General features: G+C 45.0%; 1 protein-coding gene across 1 annotated transcript in view; it reads left to right on the top strand.

The window, feature by feature from the left end:
* The first annotated feature begins 234 nt into the window (after nucleotides 1–234).
* Nucleotides 235–12,092, top strand: part of LOC134573483 (zinc finger protein 850-like) — a 60,603-nt gene continuing 48,745 nt past the window's right edge. Inside the window, exon 1 of the mRNA XM_063433253.1 lies at nucleotides 235–306. The gene's annotated coding sequence lies outside the window, so the exon portion shown is untranslated. The remainder of the gene's footprint in view (nucleotides 307–12,092) is intronic.

Here is a 12,092-nt window from a genome sequence, read left to right as displayed (position 1 = left end):
GGGGGATAGTGTTACAGTGGGGGGGGGTAGTGTTACAGTGGGGGGGGGGTAGTGTTACAGTGGGGGGGGGGGTATTGTTATTGTTATGTTGTATTTTGAGGGAGGAGCTCAGTGAGGGGGCGGGGCAGAGAGCATCACGTGACGATCACTGATCTTCCAGTAGGTGCGGACTCCCCCATTGTGCTGCTAATGGACCATTCCGGGATAATTCCTGTCAGGCGGCCGGCCGGAGGAACATTCCAACTGCAACCAGAGGGGGGGAGGAACATTCCAACTGAGATCCGGATCGGAGAGACAAGAAATGAGGTGATTACACTCAATGCCCCCCAGTACCCACTAAGCCCAATGCCCCCCGTACCCACTAAGCCCAATGCCCCCCGTACCCACTAAGCCCAATGCCCCCCAGTGCCCACTAAGCCCAATGCCCCCCGTACCCACTAAGCCCAATGCCCCCCAGTGCCCACTAAGCCCAATGCCCCCCAGTACCCACTAAGCCCAATGCCCCCCAGTACCCACTAAGCCCAATGCCCCCCAGTGCCCACTAAGCCCAATGCCCCCCGTACCCACTAAGCCCAATGCCCCCCAGTACCCACTAAGCCCAATGCCCCCCGTACCCACTAAGCCCAATGCCCCCCAGTGCCCACTAAGCCCAATGCCCCCCAGTACCCACTAAGCCCAATGCCCCCCAGTACCCACTAAGCCCAATGCCCCCCAGTGCCCACTAAGCCCAATGCCCCCCGTACCCACTAAGCCCAATGCCCCCCAGTGCCCACTAAGCCCAATGCCCCCCAGTACCCACTAAGCCCAATGCCCCCCAGTACCCACTAAGCCCAATGCCCCCCAGTGCCCACTAAGCCCAATGCCCCCCGTACCCACTAAGCCCAATGCCCCCCAGTGCCCACTAAGCCCAATGCCCCCCAGTACCCACTAAGCCCAATGCCCCCCAGTACCCACTAAGCCCAATGCCCCCCAGTACCCACTAAGCCCAATGCCCCCCGTACCCACTAAGCCCAATGCCCCCCAGTACCCACTAAGCCCAATGCCCCCCAGTACCCACTAAGCCCAATGCCCCCCAGTACCCACTAAGCCCAATGCCCCCCAGTACCCACTAAGCCCAATGCCCCCCAGTACCCACTAAGCCCAATGCCCCCAGTACCCACTAAGCCCAATGCCCCCCAGTACCCACTAAGCCCAATGCACCCCAGTACCCACTAAGCCCAATGCCCCCCAGTACCCACTAAGCCCAATGCCCCCCGTACCCACTAAGCCCAATGCCCCCCAGTACCCACTAAGCCCAATGCCCCCAGTACCCACTAAGCCCAATGCCCCCCAGTACCCACTAAGCCCAATGCCCCCCAGTACCCACTAAGCCCAATGCCCCCCAGTGCCCACTAAGCCCAATGCCCCCCAGTACCCACTAAGCCCAATGCCCCCCCAGTACCCACTAAGCCCAATGCCCCCAGTACCCACTAAGCCCAATGCCCCCCGTACCCACTAAGCCCAATGCCCCCCCAGTACCCACTAAGCCCAATGCCCCCAGTACCCACTAAGCCCAATGCCCCCCAGTACCCACTAAGCCCAATGCTCCCCAGTACCCACTAAGCCCAATGCCCCCCGTACCCACTAAGCCCAATGCCCCCCCAGTACCCACTAAGCCCAATGCCCCCCAGTACCCACTAAGCCCAATGCCCCCCGTACCCACTAAGCCCAATGCCCCCCCAGTACCCACTAAGCCCAATGCCCCCAGTACCCACTAAGCCCAATGCCCCCCAGTACCCACTAAGCCCAATGCCCCCCAGTACCCACTAAGCCCAATGCCCCCCGTACCCACTAAGCCCAATGCCCCCCCAGTACCCACTAAGCCCAATGCCCCCAGTACCCACTAAGCCCAATGCCCCCCAGTACCCACTAAGCCCAATGCCCCCCAGTACCCACTAAGCCCAATGCCCCCCAGTACCCACTAAGCCCAATGCCCCCCAGTACCCACTAAGCCCAATGCCCCCCAGTACCCGCTAAGCCCAATGCCCCCCCCAGTACCCACTAAGCCCAATGCCCCCCAGTACCCACTAAGCCCAATGCCCCCCAGTACCCACTAAGCCCAATGCTCCCCCAGTACCCACTAAGCCCAATGCCCCCCCAGTACCCACTAAGCCCAATGCCCCCAGTACCCACTAAGCCCAATGCCCCCAGTACCCACTAAGCCCAATGCCCCCCCAGTACCCACTAAGCCCAATGCCCCCCCGTACCCACTAAGCCCAATGCCCCCCAGTACCCACTAAGCCCAATGCCCCCCAGTACCCACTAAGCCCAATGCCCCCCAGTACCCACTAAGCCCAATGCTCCCCCAGTACCCACTAAGCCCAATGCCCCCCAGTACCCACTAAGCCCAATGCCCCCAGTACCCACTAAGCCCAATGCCCCCCAGTACCCGCTAAGCCCAATGCCCCCCAGTACCCACTAAGCCCAATGCTCCCCCAGTACCCACTAAGCCCAATGCCCCCCAGTACCCACTAAGCCCAATGCCCCCCAGTACCCACTAAGCCCAATGCCCCCCAGTACCCACTAAGCCCAATGCCCCCCAGTACCCGCTAAGCCCAATGCCCCCCAGTACCCACTAAGCCCAATGCTCCCCCAGTACCCACTAAGCCCAATGCCCCCCAGTACCCACTAAGCCCAATGCCCCCCAGTACCCGCTAAGCCCAATGCTCCCCCAGTACCCACTAAGCCCAATGCCCCCCAGTACCCACTAAGCCCAATGCCCCCCAGTACCCGCTAAGCCCAATGCCCCCCCAGTGCCCACTAAGCCCAATGCCCCCCCAGTACCCACTAAGCCCAATGCCCCCCAGTACCCACTAAGCCCAATGCCCCCCAGTACCCACTAAGCCCAATGCCCCCCAGTACCCACTAAGCCCAATGCCCCCCCCAGTACCCACTAAGCCCAATGCCCCCCAGTACCCACTAAGCCCAATGCCCCCCAGTACCCACTAAGCCCAATGCCCCCCAGTACCCACTAAGCCCAATGCCCCCCAGTACCCACTAAGCCCAATGCCCCCCAGTACCCACTAAGCCCAATGCCCCCAGTACCCACTAAGCCCAATGCCCCCAGTACCCACTAAGCCCAATGCTCCCCCAGTACCCACTAAGCCCAATGCCCCCCAGTACCCACTAAGCCCAATGCCCCCAGTACCCACTAAGCCCAATGCCCCCCAGTACCCGCTAAGCCCAATGCCCCCCCAGTACCCACTAAGCCCAATGCCCCCCCAGTACCCACTAAGCCCAATGCCCCCAGTACCCACTAAGCCCAATGCCCCCCAGTACCCACTAAGCCCAATGCCCCCCAGTGCCCACTAAGCCCAATGCCCCCCAGTACCCACTAAGCCCAATGCCCCGCAGTACCCACTAAGCCCAATGCCCCCCCAGTGCCCACTAAGCCCAATGCCCCCCAGTGCCCACTAAGCCCAATGCTCCCCAGTACCCACTAAGCCCAATGCCCCCCAGTACCCACTAAGCCCAATGCCCCGCAGTACCCACTAAGCCCAATGCCCCCCCAGTGCCCACTAAGCCCAATGCCCCCCAATGCCCCCCAGTACCCACTAAGCCCAATGCCCCCCAGTACCCACTAAGCCCAATGTATAGAACGCACACACTGACTGTATAGAACGCACTGACTGTATAGAAGGCAGACACTGAGTGTATATAACACACACTGACTGTATATAGAACGCACACACACACACTGACTATAGAGCACACACTGACTATAGAACGCACACTGACTATAGAACGCACACTGACTATAGAACGCACACAGACTATAGAACGCACACAGACTATAGAACGCACACAGACTATAGAACGCACACAAACTATAGAACGCACACAAACTATAGAACGCACACAAACTATAGAACGCACACAGACTATAGAACGCACACAGACTATAGAACGCACACAGACTATAGAACGCACACAGACTATAGAACGCACACAGACTATAGAACGCACACAGACTATAGAACGCACACTGTATAGAATGCACACTGTATAGAATGCACACTGTATAGAATGCACACTGTATAGAACGCACACTGTATAGAACGCACACTGACTGTATAGAACGCACACTGACTGTATAGAACGCACACTGACTGTATAGAACGCACACTGACTGTATAGAACGCACACTGTATAGAACACACACTGTATAGAACACGCACACTGTATAGAACGCACACTGTATAGAACGCACACTGTATAGAACGCACACTGTATAGAACGCACACTGACTATAGAACGCACACTGACTATAGAACGCACACTGTATAGAATGCACACTGACTATAGAACGCACACTGTATAGAACACACACTGTATAGAACACACACACTGTATAGAACACACACTGTATAGAACGCACACTGTATAGAACGCACACTGACTGTATAGAACGCACACTGTATAGAACGCACACTGTATAGAACGCACACTGACTATAGAATGCACACTGTATAGAACGCACACTGACTGTATAGAACGCACACTGTATAGAACACACACTGTATAAAACACACACACTGTATAGAACACACACTGTATAGAACGCACACTGTATAGAACGCACACTGACTGTATAGAACGCACACTGTATAGAACGCACACTGTATAGAACGCACACTGACTGTATAGAACGCACACTGTATAGAACACACACTGTATAGAACACACACACTGTATAGAACACACACTGTATAGAACGCACACTGTATAGAACGCACACTGTATAGAACGCACACTGACTGTATAGAACGCACACTGTATAGAACGCACACTGTATAGAACGCACACTGTATAGAAGGCACATACTGTATAGAAGGCACATACTGTATAGAACACACACTGACTGTATAGAACACACTACACAAACAGGAATCCCTGCCCACAGGTTCCGCCTGCAAATTCCGGCCCTCTGTCGCGGAGGTGCTCTGTGCCAAAGGTGGACAACGCTGAATCCCCCAGAATACTCCCCAAAGCAGGACACAGGCAGCACTCCAGGATCCAGAAGGTAAGTTTAGTTCAGGATACTCCACCTCATAAAGTGCAACGTTTGGGCCCAACAGAGCCGTAATCACGCACAAGGGAAACAACGTGATACAGTGCTTTAATAACCCACACCCCAATTAAACTGATTGATAAATTGCATCACATGTTAATTAAACATATCCATAGAGAGAACTCTAAAACATGACAAGGAGTCTGATAGAAATCCCAAGTAGTTCTCAATCATCTTAAAGGTATAACACCCTATTTCATCTTAAAGGTACAAAGCAGAATACGAGTCTGTATAACATAATAAGAAACATTGGATAGTAAACATCCTAAATTATATGAATAAATGAGACATAGGAGCAAATAATTGGATCCAAAGATCACTCTATTGGAAATTCCCAACATTTATAAGTCAACCAAGAATGAACCATTTAGATAACATCCCATAAGTTCATGGACTAACCAATCGTAAATGAATAGAAACCAATGGTTAAGGAATCTAAGTAAATACTAGGGATCGACCGATATTGGTTTTTTAGAGCCGATAACTTGCTGATATTCTGTACATTTACCATTTTGAAAAAAATAAACTATTTCTAACGGTAAATGCACAAAATATACATGCCACATGTAGTGAATGCAGTGTGTTTAGACAGGGGAGCTGTGTGCGTAGTGGATGCAAAGTGTTTGTATAGTGTGTATATAATGAATGCAGTGTGTGTATAGTGTGTGTATATAATGGATGCAGTGTTTGTATAGTGTGTGTATATAATGGATGCAGTGTGTGTATAGTGTGTGTATATAATGGATGCAGTGTGTGTATAGTGTGTGTATATAATGGATGCAGTGTGTGTATAGTGTGTGTATATAATGGATGCAGTGTGTGTATAGTGTGTGTATATAATGGATGCAGTGTGTGTATAGTGTGTGTATATATTGGATGCAGTGTGTGTATATATTGGATGCAGTGTGTGTATAGTGTGTGTATATATTGGATGCAGTGTGTGTATAGTGTGTGTATATAATGAATGCAGTGTGTGTATAGTGTGTGTATATATTGGATGCAGTGTGTGTATAGTGTGTGTATATAATGGATGCAGTGTGTGTATATAATGGATGCAGTGTGTGTATATAATGGATGCAGTGTGTGTATAGTGTGTGTATATAATGGATGCAGTGTGTGTATAGTGTGTGTATATAATGGATGCAGTGTGTGTGTGTGTGTGTTTGTGTATATAATGAATGCAGTGTGTGTGTGTTTGTGTATATAATGAATGCAGTGTGTGTGTGTGTTTGTGTATATAATGAATGCAGTGTGTGTGTGTGTGTGTGTTTGTGTATATAATGAATGCAGTGTGTGTGTGTGTTTGTATAGTGTGTATATAATGAATGCAGTGTGTGTGTGTGTGTGTTTGTATATATAATGAATGCAGTGTGTGTGTGTGTGTATATAATGAATGCAGTGTGTGTGTGTGTGTGTTTGTATAGTGTGTGTATATAATGAATGCAGTGTGTGTTTGTATAGTTTGTGTATATAATGAATGCAGTGTGTGTGTGTGTGTGTGTGTGTGTATAGTGTGTATATAATGAATGCAGTGTGTGTGTTTGTATAGTGTATAGTGTGTATATAATGAATGCAGTGTGTGTGTGTGTGTGTATAGTGTGTGTATATAATGAATGCAGTGTGTGTGTGTGTTTGTGTATATAATTAATGCAGTGTGTGTGTGTGTGTATAGTTTGTGTATATAATGAATGCAGTGTGTGTGTGTGTGTGTGTTTGTGTATATAATGAATGCAGTGTGTGGGTGTATAGTTTGTGTATATAATGAATGCAGTGTGTGTGTGTGTGTGTATAGTTTGTGTATATAATGAATGCAGTGTGTGTGTATAGTTTGTGTATATAATGAATGCAGTGTGTGTGTGTGTGTATAGTTTGTGTATATAATGAATGCAGTGTGTGTGTTTGTATAGTGTGTATATAATGAATGCAGTGTGTGTGTGTTTGTGTATATAATGAATGCAGTGTGTGTGTGTGTGTATAGTTTGTGTATATAGTGAATGCAGTGTGTGTGTTTGTATAGTGTGTATATAATGAATGCAGTGTGTGTGTGTGTGTGTGTGTTTGTATAGTGTGTATATAATGAATGCAGTGTGTGTGTGTTTGTATAGTTTGTATATAATGAATGCAGTGTGTGTGTGTTTGTGTATATAATGAATGCAGTGTGTGTGTGTGTGTGTGTGTGTGTGTGTGTTTGTATAGTTTGTATATAATGAATGCAGTGTGTGTGTGTTTGTGTATATAATGAATGCAGTGTGTGTGTGTGTATAGTTTGTGTATATTATGAATGCAGTGTGTGTGTTTGTATATAATGAATGCAGTGTGTGTGTGTTTGTATAGTTTGTGTATATATTGAATGCAGTGTGTGTGTGTATATAGTTTTTGTATATAGTGAATGAAGTGTGTGTGTGTGTTTGTATAGTTTGAGTATATAATGAATGCAGTGTGTGTGTGTTTGTATAGTTTGTGTATATAATGAATGCAGTGTGTGTGTGTATAGTTTGTGTATATAATGAATGCAGTGTGTGTTTGGATAGTGTGTATTTTATGAATGCAGTGTGTGTGTGTTTGGATAGTGTGTATATAATGAATGCAGTGTGTGTGTGTTTGTATAGTTTGTATATAATGAATGCAGTGTGTGTGTGTGTTTGTATAGTTTGTGTATATAAAGAATGCAGTGTGTGTGTGTGTGTATAGTTTGTGTATATAATGAATGCAGTGTGTGTGTATAGTTTGTGTATATATTGAATGCAGTGTGTGTGTGTGTATAGTTTTTGTATATAGTGAATGAAGTGTGTGTGTGTGTTTGTATAGTTTGTGTAAATAATGAATGCAGTGTGTGTGTGTGTTTGTATAGTTTGTGTATATAATGAATGCAGTGTGTGTGTGTGTGTTTGTATAGTTTGTGTATATAATGAATGCTGTGTGTGTGTGTGTATAGTTTTTGTATATAGTGAATGAAGTGTGTGTGTGTGTATAGTTTGTGTATATAATGAATGCAGTGTGTGTGTGTGTGTGTATAGTTTGTGTAAATAATGAATGCAGTGTGTGTGTGTTTGTATAGTTTGTGTATATATTGAATGCAGTGTGTGTGTGTATAGTTTTTGTATATAGTGAATGAAGTGTGTGTGTGTTTGTATAGGTTGAGTATATAATGAATGCAGTGTGTGTGTGTTTGTATAGTTTGTGTATATAATGAATGCAGTGTGTGTGTGTGTTTGTATAGTTTGTGTATATAATGAATGCTGTGTGTGTGTGTGTATAGTTTTTGTATATAGTGAATGAAGTGTGTGTGTGTATAGTTTGTGTATATAATGAATGCAGTGTGTGTGTGTGTGTGTGTGTGTGTATAGTTTGTGTAAATAATGAATGCAGTGTGTGTGTGTTTGTATAGTTTGTGTATATATTGAATGCAGTGTGTGTGTGTATAGTTTTTGTATATAGTGAATGAAGTGTGTGTGTGTGTTTGTATAGGTTGAGTATATAATGAATGCAGTGTGTGTGTGTTTGTATAGTTTGTGTATATAATGAATGCAGTGTGTGTGTGTGTTTGTATAGTTTGTGTATATAATGAATGCTGTGTGTGTGTGTGTATAGTTTTTGTATATAGTGAATGAAGTGTGAAAGTGAAACTGCTATGTTTCACTGAGGGTTAATCCAGCCTCTAGTAGTGAGAAGACGCTGGACGTCCATAGAAAAGCATTGAGTAATGCTTTCCTGTGGGCGGTTTGAATGGGCGTGCGGCTCTTGCCGCGCATGCGCATTCGGAGCTGAGAGGCGGATCGGGGGGAGAGATCCCCAGCGCCAAGGGAGCCCGGCACTGGAGAAAGGTAAGTGCGGAAGGGGTTTTAACCACACACACACTGTCACGAACAGACGCATACATACTAGCTACCAGACACACACATTTACTGTTAGACAGACACACATACTCACTTACAAAACATACACTCTCAGTAACAGACACACACTAACACACACACACTGATACCTCACTAACAGACACACACACAGTAACACACACACTGACACAAAAACTAACACACACTCACATTTTTTTTTGTTTTAATTTAACCCCCCAGCCTCCCTACCTTTGGGCGTGCTGAGGGGTGTTTCCAGATTTCCCTTGGGTCCAGTGGGGCTGCTGGGCGGCCGGTCCCGCAGGCCGTGAGGGAGCTCTGATCCTCCTGTTCAGCTCCCTCATGCGCCGCTTACTGATGCCGGAGCTGGAGTGATGTCATATTCCGGCTCCGGCATCACTGCGGTGCGCGCGAGGGAGCTGGGCAGAGAGAGTTCAGGGGAGAATGCTCCCTTGCGCGCACCGGGAGAAGAGGCTGGCAAAATGTGGCCGCACTGTCGTACATACCTGGGACGCAGGGGGCTGGGCCCGGTCTGTACGCCAGTGGAAGGATATTAAAGACCAGATATATGCAATATGTGGGGTAAATATACCTTTTACTCCGCAGAGTTTTCTATTACACCAGGGTTGGCTCAGCATGCCTATTGAAAAAAGTATGACGATAATTCATATCTTAATGGCAACAAAGGTAAAGAAATTGGAAAAGTAAACGAAATTAAAAAACCACACGATATATCAATGTGAATGGAATCGGGAATTATTAATAATACATATGGATTGATGAAAGTGAACAAATGGATACAAATTGTGGAGAGGCTCAGAGATGGATAAAGTAATATCGTATAATAAAAGAGGGAGTGTAGAAATGATGGATTAGAGTGGAATAAAATGCATATTGTCTCAGGGGTATGAATGGGACCCAGAGGGAGCTGAGAGATTACATGTTTGGTATAAATATTACAGACGGAGACGGTAGACAGATGCCATACGTATTCCTTTGTGCGTGGCTTTGATCTCGCTGCATGTTTGTATTTTCATTTGGTAATTCTGTGTATATATTTATATTCCTATGTATACCAGGATTTAAAGCTTTGAAATGCTGAATACATGAAATGGAATATAAGAGAGAAATGTATGTAATGGTGAAAGAAAATATTATGAAAAATAAAATATATATATAAAAAAAAATCTGTTTAATTGGGGTGTGGGTTATTAAAGCACTGTATCATGTTGTTTCCCTTGTGCGTGATTACGGCTCTTTTGGGCCCAAACGTTGCACTTTATGAGGTGGAGTATCCTGAACTAAACTTACCTTCTGGATCCTGGAGTGCTGCCTGTGTCCTTCTGCTTCTCTGTGTATATAACACACACTGACTGTATATAACACACACTGACTGTATATAACACACACACTGACTGTATATAACACACACTGACTGTATATAACACACACACTGACTGTATATAACACACACTGACTGTATATAACACACACTGACTGTATATAACGCACACTGACTGTATATAACACACACTGACTGTATATAACACACACTGACTGTATATAACACACACTGACTGTATATAACGCACACTGACTGTATATAATACACACACTGACTGTATATAACGCACACTGACTGTATATAATACACACTGACTGTATATAACACACACTGACTGTATATAATACACACACTGACTGTATATAACACACACTGACTGTATATAACACACACTGACTGTATATAACACACACACTGACTGTATATAACACACACACTGACTGTTTATTGCACACACTGAATGTATATAACACACACTGACTGTATATAACACACACTGACTGTATATAACACACACACACTGACTATAGAACGCACACTGACTATAGAACACACACTGACTGTATATAATACACACACTGACTGTATATAACACACACTGACTGTATATAACACACACTGACTGTATATAACACACACACTGACTGTATATAACACACACTGACTGTATATAATACACACACTGACTGTATATAACACAAACACTGACTGTATATAATACACACTGACTGTATATAATACACACTGACTGTATATAATACACACACTGACTGTATATAACACACACTGACTGTATATAACACACACTGACTGTATATAACACACACACTGACTGTATATAATACACACTGACTGTATATAATACACACACTGACTGTATATAATACACACACTGACTGTATATAACACAAACACTGACTGTATATAATACACACTGACTGTATATAATACACACACTGACTGTATATAATACACACTGACTGTATATAATACACACACTGACTGTATATAATACACACTGACTGTATATAATACACACACTGACTGTATATAACACAAACACTGACTGTATATAACACAAACACTGACTGTATATAATACACACACTGACTGTATATAACACAAACACTAACTGTATATAATACACACACTGACTGTATAGAACGCACACAATGACTGTATATAACACACACTGACTATATAATACACACACTGACTGTATATAATACACACTGACTGTATATAACACAAACACTGACTGTATATAACACACACACTGACTGTATATAAAACACACTGACTGTATATAACACACACTGACTGTATATAACGCACACACTGACTGTATATAAAACACACTGACTGTATATAACACACACTGACTGTATATAACGCACACACTGACTGTATATAAAACACACTGACTGTATATAATACACACTGACTGTATATAACACACACTGACTGTATATAACACACACTGACTGTATAGAACGCACTGACTGTAAATAATACACACACTGACTGTATAGAACGCACACACTGACTGTATATAACACACACTGACTTTATATAATACACACTGACTGTATATAACACACACTGACTGTATATAACACACACTGACTGTATATATCGCACACACTGACTGTATATAACACACACTGACTGTATATAACGCACTGACTGTATAGAACGCACACACTGTATATAACACACTGACTGTATATAACACACTGACTGTATATAACGCACTGACTGTATATAACGCACTGACTGTATA

The sequence above is a fragment of the Pelobates fuscus genome, chromosome 1 (genome assembly GCF_036172605.1).
Source record: "Pelobates fuscus isolate aPelFus1 chromosome 1, aPelFus1.pri, whole genome shotgun sequence".
Taxonomy (NCBI): domain Eukaryota; kingdom Metazoa; phylum Chordata; class Amphibia; order Anura; family Pelobatidae; genus Pelobates; species Pelobates fuscus.
The sequence above is the reverse complement of the archived record's forward strand: the minus strand, read 5'-3'. Positions and strand labels throughout refer to the sequence as shown.